Source organism: Corapipo altera, unplaced genomic scaffold, assembly GCF_003945725.1.
Source record: "Corapipo altera isolate COAL_440 unplaced genomic scaffold, ASM394572v1 61085, whole genome shotgun sequence".
Taxonomy (NCBI): Eukaryota; Metazoa; Chordata; class Aves; order Passeriformes; family Pipridae; genus Corapipo; species Corapipo altera.
The window spans coordinates 248,231-270,102 of record NW_020885021.1 but is presented as its reverse complement, the minus strand read 5'-3'; the positions used below and the strand labels follow the sequence as shown (position 1 = coordinate 270,102).

The following is a 21,872-nucleotide window of genomic DNA, read 5'->3' as shown; positions in this document are numbered from 1 at the left end:
TTTTGGCTACTGCTGAGCACAGCATCAGCACTGTAACATTCCTTTCTCAATTGAGGGCAAGATCCTGAGAGGGGACACAACCAGGCCAGCTGACCCAAACTGACCATATGATGCCAGCTCAGATATAAAAGCTAAGGCAAGGAGCAGGAAGGCAGGCATTCATTGTCTCCAATGGTTGCCTGCTAAGAAACCATTACATATGCTGAAGCCCTGCTTCTCAGGAGTGGCCGACCATCGCTGCTCATGGGAAGTAGAGAATAAACTGTGTTATTTTTTGCTTCACTTCGCTCTTGTACGTACAAGCTTCTGCTTTGCTTTTGTTTTAAATAAACTGCCTTATCCCAACCCACGAGTTGTTTTTCACCTTACTCTCTCCCCTGTCCAGCTGGGAAGGGGAGTGATAGAGCAGTTGGGTGGGCACCTGGCGTCCAGTCAAGGTCAGCTCACCACACGGGCCAAGGTATGCAGCTTGATGGCACTGAAGCAAGGTTTTTAGGATCCCTGTCCTAAAAACAGGTATTGATCAGGGGTTCATGAGGAAATCAGAACCCCTTCACCTCTGGATGTGGCTTTTAACAAGTAGGAGAGATAGGTTTGCTTACAGGGATAACCTCCAGGTGCATCATGGTCCCTGGAAGACCATGGAGATATGACTGAGAGAAATGGTGTTGCTAGAGGTACTTTTTGCAGGGGAAGGGCAATTCAATAACAACACAGACAAGGTCAAGTGCACATCACAGATGCGGCTAAAACTTGCACACCAAGGGCCATCAATATACTTATTTCTTAATGACAGTGCACTGGAAGGAAAACCAAGAGACAGTGGGTGCTGTAACAAACTCTGGACATAGATGAGATTGTCCATGCCCTGTTACAGGTCCATATCTTTTCTGTAGAGAAACTGGTTGCAGACCTCCAGATTCTGACAGAGGAAGTTAGAAATGGCCACCAAAGACTAAGGGAGTTTAAAGAGAGCATCGTCCATGTCTTGTTGGTGCAAACCAGAGTCCCTGCTATTAGAAACAACCGTCCCCCAGCTAGGGAAAGGGGGTACACCACTGTGCTGGTTTAAAAGTTAACCAGCAGGGGAAATGAACTCAACTCAAAAGAGAGATTGTAAGTCAGAATAACAATTTAATAAAATAATACAATAAGCACAACTACACAGACAAGCAATTGGTATCAACCCACAAAACCCAAATGTACAACCTGGCACCCCAGGGCACAAACAAAAACAGTGCTCCCTGGGCCCCCCCTGAGTCCAAAGCAGAGGGAGAGGGGAAAAACCTGCTGGTGGGAGAGCTGCTGCAGTCCAGCTAAAAGTGATGATTGTAGTCCAGCCGAGGGTGGTGGTGAGCTGCAGTCTGGCCAAGAGCGATGAGCTGCAGTCTGGTTGAGAGCGATGAGCTGCAGTCTGGTTGAGGGCGATGAGCTGCAGTCCTCCTCTGGATCCCACGAGTGGAGAGAGTGCAAGGTTCTGAAACTCCAGGTTTATATATTCTCCAGCTCAGGCAGTAATGCTTAGCCCCTCCCCCAGAGTGGGGAATTCCATAAAAGGATGTTCAGTCCTTCCCTCAGAGTGGGGAATTCCATAAAAGGGTGTGAGGGTGCTCAGTCAGGGAATTCCACAAAAGGGCATGAGGACAGGAGCATGGGGGGGGGGGCACCTCGCAGGCCTCTACTGACAACAGTTTCTGGGAAATGGCATGGAGGGCTATAGAATACACAGTTTTGGGCTACACCCATCCAATGATGAATCGGTCCCAGCTGTTCTAACTAGGACAACCACATGAGGCAACCTGTGGTTCTTCCTACATGAACATGGGGAAGACATGAGGACATGGGATGGAAAACCCACCTCTGCTCTAGCAGCACAAGTACAGGGGTTAAAAGGAAAAAGACTACTAGAGAAATTTATCAAGGGTGAATGTAGCTCCAGTCTCCCATGGGCAAGCTCCTGGACAGAACAGGGGAAATGATGACATGTCCAATCCTCTGGAAGGGACCTTCAGGATGTATGCACAGGGAGAAAGCCATGACTACCAAAACAAGCACTAAAGGGGTCCCGCCTCTAGCCAGATATAACCAGGCCTATTGGACTGTGTGGATCCAATGGCCTGGCACATCAGACCCGCAAGAATATAAGGTTTTGGTCAACATTGGTGCACAATGCACTCTAATGTCATCAGGACATGTGAGGGCAGAGTGTATTTCCATTTCTGGGGTGACAGGGGGGTCCCAAGAGTTGACGGTGTTAGAAGTTGAAGTGAACTTGACTGGAAAAGAGTGGCAGAGACACCCCATTGTGACTAGTCAAGAGGCCCCGTGTATCCTGGGTACTGATTACCTAAAGAACATGCATTTCCAAGACCCAAAAGGACATCAGTGGGCCTTTGGGATGCCTGCTGTAGAGACAGAAGGGATTAAACAGTTGAACACTGGTCTCTCAGAGGACCTTTCTGCTGTGGGACTGCTAAGGTTTGAAGAACAGCAGGTGCCGATCACCACCACAACAGTGCATTGTCGGCAATACAGCAATACCCAGGACTCTGATCTCCATCCATAAGATGATTTGTGAGTTGGAAAGCCAAGGAGTGATCAGCAAGACTAGCTCACCCTTTAGCAGCCCTATGTGGTCAGTACATAAGTCTAATGGAGAATAGAGTTTGACAGTGGCCTATCGTGGTTTGAATGAAGTTACCTCATCGTTGAGTGCCGCTGTGCCAGACATGTCGGAGCTTCAGTATGAACTGGAGTCCAAGGTAGAAAAGTGGTGCCACCACTGACATTGCAAATGCATTTTTCTCCATTCCTTTGGCAGCAGAGTGAAGGCCACAGTTTGCTTTCAACTGGAGGGTTGTGCAGTATGCCTGGAACTGACTGCCCCAAGGGTGGAAACACAGCCTCACCATCTGCCATGGACTGATCCAGGTTGCACTAGAGAAGGGTGAGGCTCCAGAACACCTGCAGTATATTGATGGCATCACTGTATGGGGGAACATGGCAGAAGAAGTTTTTTAAAAAAGGAGAAAAGATCATCCAGATTCTCCTGAAAGCTGGGTTTGCCATCAAACAGTAAAATCCAGTTGCTGGGAGTGAAGTGGCAGGACAGAGGCTGTCAGAACCCAACAGAAGTGATTAACAAGATAACAGCAATGTCCCCACTGACCAGCAAGAAGGAAACACAGGCTTTCCTAGGCACCGTAGGTTTCTGGAGGATGCACATCCCAGAATACAGTCAGATTGTAAGTCTTCCCTACCTTGTAACACGCTAGAACAATTTCTAGTGGGGTCCTTGTCGTAACGTAGAAATTGTGTGAACAATTTCTATTGCATTTCTGAGATTTTTGCCTTGGTATAGCTGAGTGCTGATAGTAAAACTTACTGCCCCACTAAGATGGCTACAGGGCCTGAAGTTAGAACAAAGGTGGATTCATGCCAGATGCCAAGGAGGAGTTTTGGCAAAGTGAATAAGGTGTTCTCATCTCCTATGACCACCTGTTGTAGTCCAATTAACAGTGGACAGCAGAGCATGTTTTCCTTATGTAACCAATGTAGTGTGAACAAGAAACTAAGCATCATAAGCACTATATAATCTGTCTTTCTCCTAATAAAGATGACATTTTGCCTGATCATATTGATGTAAGAGCATCTGTCCGTTCCCTTACATCAATAAGTGGCGCCCAAACAGGGACTCAAAGTTCGTCAGTTCTCCGGGACGTAAGGCGAACGGAAGAGCCGAAGGAAGCAGTTGTTACAGGCAGCACTGAGCCCCGGTGCTGTGAAGAAAGCCGTGTGCACGGTCAAAATTGGAATCTCGCCTTGGTCAAGTGAGTCAGCTGGTGGGAGTATGGGGCCCACGCTTTCTAAAGATGAAGAAGCTGTGGAAAGGTTCCTGCAATCTATAGTCTCTCTAAGAGAGCCAAATTATGATAAAAAAGCCCTTGAAGGGTTAATAGTCTGGGCGAGAGCGAAGAAGCTAATGCCATCTGCTCAAGCCGCCTTTGAGGTATCCATTTGAGATGCTATAAAGGAACAGTTATGGGAAGAAATGGAACAAGAGTCTAAAAATGTTAAAAAGTATAGGAAATACCCTAAAGTTTGGCCTTTAGTTGTTGAATCGCTGCAAAAGTTAACTACGGATCAGCAAAAACTTATAGTTGCTCAGGGAACTTTGTCGGGTGTCAGCGAGACTGTGACGTGTCTCCGAGTCGATAGATCTGTTTGCGAGGAGGTCCTAGTGCCTGCAGCTGCACAGTCACGATCGCTAATAAAAACAGCGGGACTGATTCAGTTTAGCAGCATGTTTGTGCCAGCAGAGACTGTAAGAAAAGCAGGAGCAGCGGAGAGCAACACTAGAACCCTGCCAGCGCCACCGCCCTTCTCTGCGCCTGCTCAGCCAGTACTGCCACCTTCTACTGAGCCTGCACTGGTCACAGAGCCAGAAGCTGTCACTGCGCAAGCGCCCCCTGGAACAGAGTTGCTAGGAGCCTCCCAGCCACTAGATGTCGCTACATCGCCACTGCCTGAAACCATCATGTCGCCTGAAATTACGTCATCAGCAGTCCTCACATCAGAACCAGGAAGTCAAACCATGGAAACTACAGTTGCTGCAAGCGTTGCCGTAGCAACTGAAGTTATTTCAGCAAAGACTGCCGCCTCAGCAGAGGCTGCTACTGTTGTAGCGGGAGCTGCTGTTTCGGCAGAAGCCACCACCGTCCCGACGGGGACCGGAGCCGCTGCCGAAGCGAGCATGGCTTCTTCACCTGATTCAGTTCTGCTACGAAAGGAGAAAGAAAAACCTAATCGTGGTAACGCAAAAGAGTTATTTTCATCATTTCCATCCTCAGGTTTGTCTCCTGATGACAAGAGCTTGGACAATGGAAGCCAGGAAGCCACTATGTTTGCAATAAAAGACCTCAAAGACAGCTTATTGCTTCACTTTCAAGAGCTTGAGTCTAAATTAGGAGAGAGACAACTTGTTCAGCTGAATACAACCCCCTCTAATGTTTCAACTTTAATTGAGAGTGAACCCTGGAAAGCTTTGGACTGGAAAATTTTAAAAGAAGTTAAAATGACTGTTATGCAGTATGGTTTAAAGAGTACTTATACACGAATAGTACTGTGGCATCTCTTTACTGCTCATTTGTTAACACCATAGGATATTCGTATAATTATATCTATGTTACTTTCTCCTTCCCAACAACTGGAATTCTTCAACGAATGGAGTGCCAGTTGTGCAGCAATGGTTGCACAATCTAGGCAGAAAGGACACCCTCTCTTTGGTGTTTCTGCTGACATGCTCATGAGTTTTGGTCAGTACAACAGTACATATTTGCAAATACAGTTTCCAGATGCAGTATTAAAAACTAGTCAGGATTTAGCTTATAAGTCATTGCTTATGATAAGAGATGCAAAGTCAGGACCCCCATGTACTTCAATCAAGCAGGGACCCACTGAACCATACAATCAATTTGTAAGTCGTTTACATGAGTCGATCAATTCAGATCCGGACATAGATAATAATATGAAAACAAAATTCTTAGATATGTTGGCCTATAATAATGCCAATGAAAATACAAAACAAGTTTTAAGTACACTACCTAAGGGTGCTGATACAGTCCAATTTTTAGAAGTTGCTGCAAATATAGTCCAACAAGAGAAAGCAGCCTATTTACCCGATGCAATAACTGTAACAAAAAAACCTTTTTTGTCTGTGGAGACTGACACTTCTTCAGAATCAGACACAAGTTCTGATAGTGATGAAGAAGAAAATAATACTAGAGTTTAGAACAGATCAACAACATTCCTAGAAATTTTTTCAGAATTATTAATTAATAGAATTAGTATAGTGGAGTTTGTTGCAGAATAAAGCTGTTATAAGTTTAGGATTATTAGCACAAGAGTATTTAGTAAAGAAATCAGTGATTTAAGAATTTTTTAAAACACTTTCGCACAAAGAAAAAGGGGGAAAGAAAGATCTCAGTTTTCCTCTATTGACTTGCAAAAGTGTTTTATATGTTTTAAGATTTTTGTGCACAGGTGTTCTCTGGTTATCTGCACATAAATGAAACCCTGGAAAGAAGCTGGTTCTTCAAAACAAGGCTGATGTTGTTCCTGCAGGTGACTGTGACACCAGAAGCTGCTGTAGCTAATAGTCTCTTCAATATTACAAAAGCACAATTTTTAAGTATTATGAACACAATTTTTTGATATTTTTAAAGCACATAAGTCTAGAAGTTAAGAAGCACATAATTATAGAGGTTTAGAATTTAAGAAAGTGTGTTGTGTAAACTTTAGATTATTTACTATATATTAGTAAAAGAAAGTTTATCTATTTGGTCAAGAAGCTTTAACATTATAAGGTACTAAAAAATTATAATTTTTTAGCTCATAAAACACAGTGATATGGAATTCAAAAGTATGCTTGTGTGAATGTTGACAGTGGCCACTGTGAGAGCTTGTATGTGTGTGTGTGAATGTATGATGATTGATGTGTTTTGGTCCATCAAATACACAAACATTTTTAAATAAACACAGAAGACACATAACTCAAAAATGAATGGAGTTCCATCCACAAGTGTTTTAGACTGAATAAAGATTTTCAAGAATAAATCCTATATTTAGAAAAGTACTTTTAAGAAAATTCAAGAGCACAAACCTTGAAGTTAATAAGTTGTTAAGTTTGTTAATGCACTATTATTGTAATATGTAATCATGTTTATTGATATGTTATTGGTACAATAAAGAGTGATACAGAAATGCAATATAAATTGTTCAAAAATCGAAAGGGGGATTTGTCGTAAGGCAGAAATTGTGTGAACAATTTCTATTGCATTTCTGAGATTTTTGCCTTGGTATAGCTGAGTGCTGATAGTAAAAATTACTGCCCCACTAAGATGGCTACAGGGCCTGAAGTTAGAACAAAGGTGGATTCATGCCAGATGCCAAGGAGGAGTTTTGGCAAAGTGAATAAGGTGTTCTCATCTCCTATGACCACCTGTTGTAGTCCAATTAACAGTGGACAGCAGAGTATGTTTTCCTTATGTAACCAATGTAGTGTGAATAAGAAACTAAGCATCATAAGCACTATATAATCTGTCTTTCTCCTAATAAAGACGACATTTTGCCTGATCATATTGATGTAAGAGCATCTGTCCGTTCCCTTCCATCAATAGGTCCTGAACAGCAACAAGCCTTTGAACAGATCAAACAGGAGATTGCTCATGCTGTAGCCCTTGGGTCAGTCAGAACAGGACAGGAGGTGAAGAATGTGCTCTACTCTGTAGCCAAGGGAATGGTCCTTCCTGGAGCCTCTGGTTGAAAGTGCCTGGGGAGACTCGAGGTCAAACACTTGAATTCTGGAGCCAAGGCTACAGAGGGTCTGAGACCAACTACAGCCCAACAGAGATGGAGATTCTAGCAGTCTATGAAGGAGTTCAGGTGATTGGCACGGGAGCACAACTTCTCCTGGAGCCTCGACTACCAGTGCTGGGGTGGACGTTCAAAGGAAAAGTTCCCTCCATGCATCATGCCACTGACGCTACACAGAATAAGTGGATTGCCTTGATCACTCAGCATACCCAAATCGGAAACCGTAATCGTCCTGGAGTCTTAGAGATAATCAGGAACTGGTCTGAAGGTGAGAACTTCGGTCTAGCAGATGAAGAGGAAGAGGAACAGGTGGCATATGCTGAGGAAGGTCCACCATACAACCAAGACGAAAAGCAATACACTCTTTTCACTGATGGTTCCTGTCGCATTGTAGGGACGAACCAAAAATGGAAAGTAGCCTTATGGAGCCCCACACGAATTGCAGAAGCCACTTGTAGTGGGTTTCTGTGTCTGGGTTTTGGTAGCGGGGGGGTCTACAGGGGTGGCTTCTGTTAGCAGTTGCTAGAAGCTTCCCCTGTCCCGTGGAGCCAATACCAGCTGGCTCCAGGACGGGTTTCCTGCTGCTGGCCAAGGCCAAGCCACTCAAGAGTGATAGTAACACCTCTGTGATAACATATTTAAGAACAGAAGGTTGTTGCACAGAAAGAATTCCAGCCAGGGAAGAGCGGAGTGAGAACATGGGAACAAGGTAGACACCAAGGTCAATGCAGGAGGAGGGGGAGGAGGTGCTCTAGGTGCCAGAGCTGAGGCCCCTGCAGCCTGTAGTGCTGACCATGGTGAAGCAGGCTGTCCCCCTGCAGCCCATGGAGGACCATTGGGGTGCAGACCCACTTGCAGCCCATGGAGAAGCCCATGCTGGAGCAGGTGGATGCATGAAGGAGGTTGTGACCCCGTGGGAGGCCCAAGATGGAGCAGGGTCCTGCTGGAGACCTGCAGCCCATGGACAGGGAAGCCCACTCTGGAGCAGGTTTTTCCCAGGTAGGACTTGTGGCCCCTGTGGGGGACCCACGCCTGTACAGCTCATTCGTGAAGGACTGCACCCTATGGAGAAGTGACCCACGGGACAGCAGTTTGGGAAGAACTGCTGCCTGAGGGATGGACTCACGCTGGAGAGGTCCATCAAGGACTGTCTCCTGTGGGAGGGACCCCACAGGAGCAGGGGAAGGACTCCTCTCTCTGAGCAGCAGCAGAAACAACAACTGACTGTAACCCCCTGTGGGAGGTGACTGAGCTGTGGACAGCTTGGGCCCTGAATTTGAGTGGTTGCAGCTGCGAAGTTGTGAAGGAATGTAAACATTGAAGATGAGAGGGTGGATTGGGAGGATGGAGCTGCGGGGCAGCTGTGATAGCCAGAAATCCTGAATTGTCTGCTGAGTCACCCTGAGTTTGCAGAAGTTATAGAACAGCCAATCTTGACATGTTTATATAGTAGGGGCACCAGTGGTAATGAAACACGCTGACTAGAAAAGACTATAAATTGGCAATGTTTGTATGAAATAAAAGTCTTTCTGCGTGAAATCCCAGTGTGGTGTCCGTCCCAACAATGACAACCCCCATTCCCCGTCCCCCTGTACCGCTGGCAGGGGGAGGAGGGAGAACATGGAAGGAAGGAGGGGTAGGGGGAAGGTGTTTTTAAGACTGGTTTTTTTCTCACTCTTTGGCTCATATTCTGTTAGTAATAAATTTAAGTACTATCCCCACTTTGAGTCTGTTTTGACCATGAAGGTAATCAGTAACTGACCTCTCTCAGCTCTTATCTCAACTCATGAATCCTTAGCTGTTTTTTTTCTCTCCTCTGTCCAGTTGCAGAGGGAAAGTGAGAGAGTGGCTTTAGTGGGTACCTGGTATCTGGCCAGGGTCAACCCACTACACCACTGAAAGACAAGGTGGATCGAGTCAAGTTGCAGAGCTCAGAGCCATCCAACTGGCCTTGGACATTGCCCAATGAGAGAAGTGGCCAAGACTTTACCTCTACACTGACTTGTGGATAGTGGCCACTGCTCTGTGGGGATGGCTGGACAAATGGAAAAAAGAAAATTGGCAACATAAAGGGAAACCCCTCTGGGCTTCCAAAATGTGGCAAGACATTGCCGCCCAGGTAGAGAAGTTGATCGCGAGAGTCTGCCATGTAGACGCACATGTGCCTAAGAGTCGAGCTAATGAAGAATATCATAACAATGAACAGGGAGATTGAGCTCCCCAATTCAAAGTGTCGCAGGTAGATCTAGACTGGCAGCACAAGGGAGACTTGTTCCTAACTGGATGGGCCCATGATGCCTCAAGTCATCAGGGAAGAGATGCCACCTATAGGTGGGCATGAGACCAAGGGGCAGATTTAACCATGGATACTATCTCCCAGGTTATCCACAATTGTGAAACGTGCTACAATCAAACAGACCAAGCGGATAAAGTCTCTGTGGTATGGTAGACGGTGGTCAAAATAAAGACGTGGAAAGGCCTGGCAGATTGATTATATCACACTGCCACAACCCTGCCAAGGTAAGCGCTATGTGCTTACCATGGTGGAAGCAACCACCGGATGGCTGGAGATGCACTCTGTGCCTCATGCCACTGCCTGGAACACCATCCTGGGCCTTGAAAAACAAGTCTTGTGGTGACATGGCACCCCAGATCAAATGGAGTCAGACAGTGGGACTCATTTCAAGAATAACCTGGTTAACACCTCAGCTAAAGAGCATGGAATTGAGTGGGTACATCATATCCCCTTATCATGCACCAGCCGCTGGGAAGGTTGAATGGTGTAATGGGCTGTTGAAAACCACATTGAAGGCATTGGGCAGGGGGACCTTCAAGCACTGGGATCAGCACTTAGCGAAGGCCACTTGGTTAGTCAACACTAGAGGCTCTGTCAATTGAACCGGCCCTGCCCAATCAGAGCCACTTCACAACACAGATGAAGTCCCCATAGTGCACATGAGAGGTATGTTAGGGAAAACAGTTTGGATTAGTCCTGCCTCAAGCAAAGGCAAACACATACATGGGATTGTTTTTGTTCAAGGACCAGACTGCACTTGGTGGGTGATGCAGAAAGATGGGGGATCATGGTGTATATCTCAAGGGGAGCTGATATTTGGGTAAAAAACTGTCTGTAACACTACCTAGGTGCGTATATTTGTATATATATGTATATATATAGTTGAAAGGTGTAAATCCAGCATGAAGTAATGGTATGAATAAGGGGTGGATAACATTATAGTTATAAACTGGGGAGGAAACATTAGTGATGAATATTCACACCATTACATCATCTGAGGTGGGGGGAAGCCACGTCTCCCTCCCAACTCAGGCAGCTGGAGGGGAGAGGGGTTTGCACGGGTCGAAGTTCTTCTGGGGTCTAAGGAGCTGCCAGAAGGTGGTCCCCCCCCAGTGCCCAGGACAGAAGATAAAGCAGCAGCAGGAACCAGAAACAGCTCCCTTCTTGCCTCAATCGTGGCAGCAGTGTGAATTCTCTGAGGTTGGTTCAGAGCCGTCTCTTTGACAGGGCCCAGGATCGCTGCCACCGCCGGCACCCCAGCCGTGTGGGAATCTCCACCACCGCCCCAGCCGCACAAAGTAAGCTGAAGAACCAGTGGAGTCCAAGTCCAACCAAGCCAAACAGGCAGTGCCAGTGCCGTGAGGGGTGGCTCAGTGCAGAAGACTCTTTGCCATCTTCGTTTTCCCTTTGTTCCCGGGAGTAGGGGGGGGGTCACGTGGTTGGTGGATCCCTCTTCTGTGGGTAAACAGTTTCCCCTGTATTTTTTGTAGTCATTGCTATTTTCTTTTAGTAAAATTGTTATTCTTTTTTCACTTAAATCTCCTCACATTTTTGGTCTCTATAAAAGGTCAGGGGGTTCATTTCATTTGATTTCTCACCCAAATATATTGTCTTTAAACCAAGATACCTGGCGACACAGCTCTTCAACCACAGCACACCTTCTGCAAAATAACTGTTTGTCAGCCCCAACCTCATGAAGAGGCATCAGGTACTCCCAGCAACCTGTGACGCAGAGAGCTGAGAGCAGCAGTTCTACTATACCTGGTTGTTATAGGTTAGAAATCCAAGAGGGGGAATTTTTTCTTCCCCCTGCCTCCCCACTGTAGGAAAGATGAGTTTGAATGGAAAGGGGGAAGGGCATCAATTAGCCTTACAAAAGAACTAGCTGGTCAGGCTGCATTCCTAACTGATGGCCCCATCAGAGGCTGGGGGGAGAGGGTAGGAGTTTTGGGAGGGGGTGGCGGGCTCTGCTCGGAGGGGAGAGAGCTGACTGCAGGGTTCGCTCTCTAGAAGGGAGACAGAGTCTGCGTGCGGGCAGTTTGGGAGAGGGGAGCCTTGAGGTCGGTTTTCTTTCGCTGGCCTCGGCTTCCTCATAGGCTGCCTTTGCCTCCAGCCCGAGTTTTGGTGTGTTTTCATCGGAGAGGTCTTTGTGCTCACTGGGAGAAAAATGAAGAGCCCTGAGACACCATCATCTGAGGACAACAGTGAGTTATGTGGGGGTGGACTGTTTTCCCTTTCCCCCTTCTTCCATTGGGGGAAGGGTCCCCATTTTCTTTTCGGCTTCTCCCCCGATCCGAGACCACCCTCCCAGACCAACAGCGCCCCCTGCAGGTCAACACAGAGAACTGCAGGTTCTGCATCTCCAGTGATCCAACAGCGCCCCCTGCCAACCGTGATTAGAACTGTGCTAGAAGACAGAGAAGTATTCAGACTTTTGTTTGAAGGGAACTTCGGGGTACAGGACTATTGTTTAGTTGTTTTTACGTTCTGTTACTGTTCTTGCCAATATACATATATCTTTTAATAAAGGGTTGTTATTTCTTCTTTTCTTCCACACTTCCTCGATTAAAGCCTCTTAATTTTTGAATTTACAATTGCTGAGAGAGAGGAGTTTGGTCTGTCTCGTAACTCATCCTCTTTAGCAAACATTCCAGTCTCTTCAAACTGAGACACTAGCACAGACCAGAAAAGGCTGAGGAAGAATGAAAAATCCATGTAAATCTCCAATTCAAAAGAAAGGAAAAGGAAGCACTTGGAGAGTTCCATCCCTGAGGCTTCAAGACACATGGTAATAAAATAAAAAAATTATGTGTTTAGGTTACTTGGTTAAGGCCACCTATTTACAGAACCTTCTACAGCTGAATGTAGATTGTAGCTGCAACCATTTCCTGATCCAACCTGGTGAATCTTAAGATATTATAGATTACTTTGCAGATCCACAGAGCCATGGCAAATGAGTCTTCTATGAGTCTTTATGAGTCTTTTAAAAATGCATCATAGAAACATGTAATAATCTGTGAAGATAATGTAGGGTTACAATATCCTGCTCACCATAAAATAAAATAAAATAGGTATTTATTTTCACAACAACAGGCCCCTCAGGGCCATCCTCAGATCCACACAGACTCATATTAAGTATTAGAGGTCAGTGTTAGGTCAAAGTCCTGGCCCTGACTCAATTTCCATTTATGAAGAACCACAACAGAGTTTCTCGGGGATAATGTGTGTAACATTGCCCAGTCTAAACTTCACTTTCTAACTGCCTATTCATTTTATATTCATACTAAATGACTTTACTCCTTAAATCCTCACCTAGCACCCTCTACTTGAAAGCAAAACAAAAGATCTATTGTGTAATGGGGTTTGTTATACTCCCTGAGAGGGAAAAATGGAAATAGGATAAGTCATTTGATGTGTATTCCACCAATAAGATATTCCATATTATGTTATGTCAGCCCAGCTATTTAAGCAGCTGGGAAGGAAGAGTTGTCTCTTCCGGTGGCCGAGCGAGGCAGTTTCGGGAAGAGGAGCGTCAGTTGTTTGGGAAGTATCTTTATTTTTAGCTCTTCTTTGTATACATATTGCTTATAGTGTTTCCTATCTTTGTGTAATATAAATAATCTTTCTTAGCAGTTCCGATTCTCATAGTTGTTTTTTTTCCTTCCTCTCTCCTTCCTCCCCCCCCTTCCTCCAGAGGGACTTGGGCACAGGCCCAGTAGATACCTGCTGTTCAGCCAAAGTAAACGATAACAATTGTAACCAAACTGAAATAAACCAAAAGGGAACCTTCTGAAGGAGAAACATCACCAGAGTTACCCAAAACCCTGAATTCCTGTTCTCAGGAAATTCCAAATTTTTCTTTTATGAAAGACACAAGCAAAAAGACTTCAAACTTTAGTAATGAATGCAGTTTATGAAACTTCATTTAGAGACAGCAAAAATAAAATGTTTTAACCCTTTTTAGCCATGATAGTCCCATCAGAAAGAACATGGAAAGAAACAGAAAGCCAAGATAGGCAACAATTACAGCTCCTAGGGAATCTGAAAGTCTTAGCTCTAAGGGTTTCTCAGCTAGGAGGCACAATGTAGGTTAGAGAAAGCTTTCACTTTAGCCAACGGTAAATTCTGAATTTACAGGTAGCCTGTTTTCCATTAGAAGAATATTTCAGAGAAAAAATTTCAGCCGGCTCTACTTGGATGCTTTAAGACAGAAAACCTAGAGTTCCTGAACTCTAATGGAGTTTGCAATTACTTTTATTAATTCTGCATGGATGGCATTCAAACACTGTGTCGATGGTAGCAATATAAAAGGTCTGAGACATAAAACTATTGTTTTATTTATACATAAACAACTAGCTAGCTTTCTTAAACAATGCTTTCTTCCTTGCCATCTATTCTTTCTGATGTGTGGCAGACTATTTTTATGGAATGTTCTTGCATTTCATTTGCATGGCAAGGTTAGGGGGGCAGGCTACAGGTGTGGCTTCTGTGAGAAATAACTAGAAGCTTCCCCCATGTCCGACAGAGCCAATGCCAGCCAGCTCCAAGAAGGATCCGCTTCTGGCTAAGGCCGAACCAATTAGCAACGGTTGTAGCACCTCTGTGATAACATATTTAAGAAGGGGAAGGAAGCTATTGTGCAGAAACAATTGCAGCCAGGGAAGAAAGGAGTGAGAATATGTGAGAGGAACAGCTCTGCAGACACCGAGGTCAGTGAAGAAGGAGGGGGAGGAGGTGCTCCAGGCACCAGAGCAGATTCTCGTGCAGGCACTAGTGAGGCAGGTTAAAAGTTAATAGGAATTTTGATCTGCCACAGTTTTCATGTCAAAGATGGCTGTTTCCTTCCCCTTACATCCTATCTCCAATGTAAGAATCTGCTGTAAGCAACTTTACACCTTTAATCTGCTTCACGGCTATGACTGTTGATGACAAACAGTTTTTAAATATTTTGATTTTAATGAAGAGTACTAGCAGACTGAGGAGCATAGGGCTATCATATTCCCAAAAGATGAGAACCATATTAATATACTGTTTCCTTTACATAGTCTCTCTACAATTACTAATATTCTTTTAATTTTTTTGAAACAGCTGAGATCGCCTGAAGAACTTCTACAACAAATCTCCTTAAAACTGTTCACAAATCCAAAGAGATAAATGCACGCAGCATGGGCAACAAACAAGAGGAGCTGGAAGCCATCGTGCAGCAGGAAAGCTATGATGTAGTTGCCATCACAGAAACATGGTGGGATGACTCACATGACTGGAGTGCTGCCATGGATGGCTACGAGCTCTTCAGAAGGGACAGGCAAGGTAGGAGACTTGGAGGGGTGGCTCTGTATGTTAGAGAGTCTCTTGACTCTTTAGAACTTGAAGTCAGTAACAATAAGGTTGAGTGCCTGTGGATCAAAATCAGGGGGAAGGCCAACAAGGCTGACATCCTGGTGGGAGTCTGTTACAGACCACCCAACCAGGATGATGAGGATGATGAATTTTTCTAGAAGCAGCTGGCAGATGTCTCAAAATCGCCAGCCCTTGTTCTTATGGGTGACTTTAACCTGCCGGATGTCTGCTGGGAACTCCACATGGCAGAGAAGAGGCAGTCTAGGAGATTCCTAGAGTGTATAGAAGACAATTTCCTGCTCCAGCTGGTAAATGAGCCTACCAGGGATGGGGCCCTGCTAGACCTTGTGTTCACAAACAGAGAGGGGCTGGTGGGAGATGTGGTGGTCGGAGGCCGTCTGGGGCACAGTGACCATGAAATAATAGAATTCTCAATACTCAGGGATGCAAGAAGGGCCATCAATAAAACCTCTACGCTGGACTTCCGGAGGGCAGATTTCAGCCTGTTCAAGAGACTGGTTCAGAGGGTACCGTGGGAAACAGCCCTTGAAAACAAAGGGGTCCAGGAGGGATGGACATACTTCAAGAAGGAAGTCTTAAATGCACAAGAGCAGGCTGTCCCAGTCTGCTGAAAGGCAAGCTGGCAGGGAAGACAGCCAGCCTGGCTGAACAGGGAGATCTTGAGGGAAATTAGGATGAAAAAGAGAGCCTACCGATTATGGAAAAAAGGACTGGTTACTCAGGAAGAGTTCAGGAATTTAGTTAGGTCATGTAGAAAGAAAATCAGAGAGACGAAGGCAAGATTTGAACTCAATCTTGCCACTTCTGTTAAGGAAAATAAAAAGTCTTTCTATAGATACATCAGTAGCAAAAAGAGGGACAAGGAAAATCTCCATTGTTTAGTGGACATGGGGGGAAACATAGTTATTAAAGATGAGGAAAAGGCTGAGGTATTTAACACCTTCTTTACCTCAGTCTTCAACGGTAGGACAGGTCTCTCTGAGGACAGCTGGCTTCTGGAGCATGTAGATAGGAATATGAAGCTGAATAGTCCCCCCATAATCAAGGAGGAAACAATCAGCGACCTGCTGAGCCACTTGGATCCTCACAAGTCTATGGGACCAGATGGGATCCACCCAAGGGTGATGAGGGAGCTGGCGGAAGAGCTCGCCAAGCCTCTCTCCATCATTTACCAACAGTCCTGGCTCACTGGGGAGGTCCCAGATGATTGGAAATTGGCATATGTCACACCAATCCACAAAAAGGGCCGGAAGGAAGACCCAGGAAACTACAGGCCTGTCAGTCTGACCTCAGTGCCTGGCAAGGTTATGGAGCAGATCATCCTAAGTGCAATCACACAGCACCTACAGGATGGACAAGGGATCAGACCCAACCAACATGGGTTTAGGAAGGGCAGGTCCTGTCTGACCAATCTGATCTCCTTTTATGATCAGGTGACCCACCTGGTGGATGAGGGGAAGGCTGTGAATGTAGTCTATCTGGACTTCAGCAAAACCTTTGACACTGTCTCCCATAGCATACTCCTGAAAAAACTGGCAGCCCATGGCTTAGACAGGGGCACTCTGTGCTGGGTTAGGAACTGGCTGGAGGGTCGGGCCCAGAGAGTGCTGGTCAATGGGGTTGCATCCAGCTGGTAGCCGGTCACCAGTGGTGTCCCCCAGGGATCAGTGTTGGGCCCAGTTCTGTTTAATATCTTTATCGATGATTTAGATGAGGGAATTGAGTCCATCATTAGCAAATTCACAGACGACACCAAGTTGGGAGGGAGTGTCGACCTGCTGGAAGGCAGGAGGGCTCTGCAGAGGGACCTGGATAGGCTGGAGAGTTGGGCTGGTTCCAACGGGATGAGGTTCAACAAGGCCAAGTGCCAGGTCCTGCACTTTGGCCACAACAACCCACTGCATCGCTACAGGCTGGGGACAGTGTGGCTGGAGAGCAGCCAGGCAGAAAGGGACCTGGGAGTGCTGATTGACAGGAGGTTGAACATGAGCCAGCAGTGTGCCCAGGTGGCCAAGAAAGCCAATGGCATCCTGGTCTGTATCAGGAACAGTGTGGCCAGCAGGACCAGGGAAGTGATTCTGCCACTGTACTCAGCACTGGTGAGGCCTCACCTGGAGTACTGTGTCCAGTTCTGGGTCCCTCAGTTCAGGAAAGATGTTGAGGTGCTGGAGCAGGTGCAGAGAAGGGCAACAAGGTTGGTGAAGGGACTTGAACACAAGTCCTATGAGGAGAGGCTGAGGGAGCTGGGGTTGTTTAGCCTTGAGAAGAGAAGGCTCAGGGGAGACCTCATCACTCTCTACAACTACCTAAGAGGAGGTTGTAGGCAGGTGGGGGTTGGTCTCTTCTCCCAGGCAATCAGCAGTAGGACAAGAGGGCATGGCCTTAAGCTGCGTGAGGGGAGGTTTAGGTTAGATATTAGAAAGAAATTCTTTACAGAGAGGGTAATCAGCCATTGGAATGGGCTGCCCAGGGAAGTGGTGGATTCTCCGTCCCTGGAGGTTTTTAAGATGAGGTTGGACGTGGAAAGCTGCTGTGTGGAGTCCCACACAACAAGTCATTGAGACCACTGAAGAAGGTGAGTCAAGTCAGTTTGCAGAAGTGAAAGCCATCCAACTGATCCTAAAGATTGCCGAACGAGAAAAGTGGCCTGTACTGTATCTCTATCCTGGATGGTGGCTAATGCCCTATGGGGGTGGCTACAGCAGTGGAAGAAGGTCAATTGGCAACGCAGGGGTAAACCCATTTGGGCTGCTGCATTGTTAGAACATAGTGCTAATAAACACTAAGGTTGTGGGTTTTATCCCTGCATGGGCCATTCATTTAAGAGTTGGACTTGATGATCCTTGTGGGTCCCTTCCAACTCAGAATATTCTGTGAAATTTCTGTGAAAATTGTGGCAGGACATTGCTGCACAGGTGGAAAATATGGCTCTAAAGGTACGTAGATGCTCACATGCCCAAAAGTCGTGCACTGAAGAACATCAAAACAATGAACAGGCTGCCAATATTGAAATAGCTCAGGTAGACTTGGACTAGGAGCGGAAGGGTGAGCTATTTGCAGCCCAATGGGCCCATGAAACATCAGGACATCTAGAGAGAGATGCGACATACAGATGGGCTCGTGATCAAGGGGTGAACCTGACCACGGAGGTCATCACACAGGTCATTCATGAATGTGAAACGTGCTGCAATCAAGCGACCCATGCAAGTAAAATCTCCCTGGAATAGAGGGCAGTGGCTGGGTTTCCAATATGGCGAGGTCTGGTAAATTGACTATATTGGACCACTGCCATGAACATGCCAAGGCAAGAGCTACATACTTACCATGGTGGAGGCAATGACTGGCTGGCTGGAAACATATCCTGTAAACCAGGCCCCTGCTTGAAACACCATCTTGGGCCTTGAAAGGTACATTTTGTGGCAGTGTAGTACCCCAGAAAAAATTGAATCAGACAATGGGACTCATTTCTGAAATAACCTCATAAACTCCTGGACAAAGAAACATGTAACTGAGTAGGTGTATCACATTCCCCATCATGCACAAGTCTCTGGAAAGGTTGAGAGATATAATGGACTGCTGAAGACTTTGTTGAGAGCACTGGACAATGGGGCATGGAAGCATTGGGATACAAATTTATCAAAAGCCACTTGGCTGTTTAATACCAGAGGATCTGCCAATGGCCCTGGTCCTGCCCAAACAAAATCCCTACATACTGTGGGAGGAGATAAGGTTCCCATACTACACATAGGGAAGTAGTCTGAGAACGTGCTGTGAATTTCTCCTCCCATGGGAAAAGGCAAACCCATTTGTGGGATTGTCTTTGCTCAGGGACCAGGGTGTACCTGGTGTGTAATGTGGAAGGATGAGACCACCTGGTGTGTGCCTCAAGGAGATTTAACCTTGGGGGGAAAATAATCTGTGGTGTGAGTTGTATGTTACAGGAAGTAAAGTAGCAGGAATGACATGAACTGATGATAAAGGGTGAATTTCATGAGGAGCAAAGCAAGTGCAACGATGACCTGGGCTGGGCCAGTGTTGACCCCCAACGATTGAGTGTGCTGCTTCTCCTGTCCTGAGCACCCATCTTGATGGAATGGAGCTCGTCATGGCCTGGTTTTGAACATTGGTAGGGGAAGCCCATGGAATGGGGAAATAATATTTATCTGTGAAAGGATGGGGGACAGTAGTTAATGGAAATGTATAAATCTGTATGTTGGGTATAAAGAAGGTTTAAGGATGTAGATTATGTTGTAAGTGTTGGTACAAAAAGATTTCAGTCACAAGAATTAAATACAATGGAATCATCACCATCGTGGCTAGGCTTCGAGAACGAAGATTTGGGGAGGGCTCTACCCACGTTTGTTACAAGCGCATTGGTGGCTAAAAAGGCCAATACAAGATAGGCACGTCCGGTTGCAAAAGGTACAACAGAAGGACTCCTTAGTTGGTAAATTCTGCAAGGCACGATTCTTTCTGCATTGCCTTTTCTCCTCAAGAGTGATCCTGCGTGCTTTCTCAAAAGCATCAGCAGCGTTATAGATAGTGTGTCTCCAGACCTCCCGACTGGAGGCCAGAGTAGACCAGTTATGTTGATCAATATGGCCAAGGCTGAGATGTTGTTTCAAGGAGTCCTTGTATCTTCTCTTCGGGGCTCCTCTCTTGCGGCAGCTGGTGGCGAGTTCACCATAAAGAATGATCTTAGGGAGGCGTTGGTCCTTCATCCTTGAGACATGTCCTGCCCAACACAGCTGTGTTCTCAGCAACATGGCCTCTATACTTGTGACTGCTGCTTGTTCTAGAACAGATGTATTAGTTACATAATCTGACCAGTGAATGTTTAGGATTGTACGGAGGCAGCATTGATGGAAGTATTCTAGGAGTTGCAGGTGGTGGCAGTAGATGACCCATGATTCGGAACCATATAAGAGAGTAGACAGCACTATGGCTCTGTATACACCAATCTCTGTACTTTTCTTCAAGTGTTTATTTTGCCAAACTCTTTTATGAAGCTTTCCGAAGGCACTATATGCCTTTGCTAACCTGTTGTCTATCTCTCCGTCAATCTTACCATTCGAGGAGATGAGGCTACCTAGGTAAAATACAATGGAATAGTTAGAAGATATATAGCATTATTTAATTATGTTGGATTCAAGTATGATACAGATGGTATGGAATAAGGGGTGGAGATTGTATTTGGTCTTGCTGAGATGGAGTTAATTTTCCCCATAGCAGCCCTTACAATGCTGTGATCTGTATTGGTAGCTGGAAAGGCATTGATAAGGAGGCTCCTAATAGCAGAGGCTCTGGTCTGTATTGGCGGGGCATGGGACATTTCCTCTTTAAATTGCAGGAAGTCTTTGGGCAGTCTTTCCACAGCTGAGATGCAGGCCCGTAGGGGGAAAGAGAGACTTTCTTAATATTGCCAGTTAGGCAACCAATTTATCCACTCTTTGTTTGCCTTCTTTCCATGACATCACTGCCACTGAGTTGGCATACAACGATGGCGTGATCTGTAGAAACTTCTGCCACATGGGTTGTGTACACTGGAGTTCATCTGGATCTATAGGGGACTGCTCGTTATTTGAATCCTTATACAGTACCACCAGTATAGCTAATTTTTTCTGGTTACCTTGTTCCATGGTGTTCCACTTGCCTCGGTGCATGGATAGATTGTCCTTGAAAAGATACCTTTCCCTCACGCTTGACAGGAGTCGCCTCCAGAGGCTGAGGATTTCTGTCTTTTTCCCAATCCCCTTGTCAATGCCTGCATCCCTGGACAGGGATTCCAGTTGCTTGGCTTCACTACCCTCTGATTTCCAACAGTGGGCTGCGCTGTCCCAGCATTGGAGTAGCCAGGTCACAATGTGTTCACCCCAGATGGCAGCTGAAATCTTTTCGCATATCTTGAAGCTCACCTGGGGATAGGGATTGGGTGATTATCTTTGGCCCTGCCTCTTCCTCCTGTTCTGAGGGCCCTGCTTCCTCTTCATCCCTCACTAAGAGAACTGATTCGGTCTTGGATTTCTTCTTCTGTATAGGGACGACTGCTACTGACACAGGTTGTTCCTCTGGTTCAGCTTCAGTTTGAGGGGCCACAGTGCCTGTTGGTCTGTTTCCCTCCTCCCCCCAAGGGTGCTGTCTAGTATGGAGCACTGTCTGGTAAATAGTAGCCAGAGCCCAGAATGTTGCATAACTTTGCACCTTTCTGGAATCGCCACAGCCTTTTCCTTTCAAATATTCTGTCATTTTATCAGGGTCCTGTAGTTGTTGAACTTCCAAACCATTGGAGGAGAGAAATCCTCCAAAACCTGGCCCATTTTTTACTACATTCCATGCCACTCATGACTATCCACCCTTGGGGCAGATCTCTGAATGACCTTCCTAGAAATCTCTGTCCTGACTCTAAACATGGTGTGGACCGCACTGAGGAGACCTGGCAGACTTAGCAACAAGAACATGCTTTCCTTAACATCCAAAGGGAATTAATAATTCTCAAAAGCTGTTGTAACAGGCCTGAAGGAGAAAAAGGGGGTGAAAAGCTGGGGAAAATCATCCTCCCTTGTTCCCCCCCACAGACTGGGTACGATTATTAATAAATTCCCAGAGGTAGGAAGTAAGGGCAGAAGAGCAACACTGAATACATATCCCACATGACCCTCATTGTCCTTGATGTTATCACGTCATAAACTGATATCCCACAGTACAGCAACAGAACAATCCTGATCCCTCTCCCTGCTCTGAAAAAGAACATCATGAAGAGCACATAGTGCATATATGGGAATATATACATGTCGCGACGAGGGAAGAGAGGGACGCTCAATATGAGAATCAGCAAACTTCG

At 45.9% G+C, this 21,872-nt stretch overlaps 1 protein-coding gene and 1 long non-coding RNA gene across 2 annotated transcripts in view; one reads left to right on the top strand and one right to left on the bottom strand.

Annotated features, from left to right (window-relative positions):
• LOC113959087 (Golgi phosphoprotein 3) overlaps positions 1–21,872 on the bottom strand; it is a 67,725-nt gene that overhangs the window by 32,802 nt on the left and 13,051 nt on the right. The gene's annotated exons all lie outside the window — the stretch shown is intronic.
• On the top strand, positions 518–20,425 carry LOC113959088. Its single transcript, XR_003531698.1, has 4 exons — positions 518–529; positions 7,380–7,382; positions 15,064–15,068; positions 20,316–20,425. It is a non-coding gene; the product is annotated as an uncharacterized LOC113959088 (long non-coding RNA).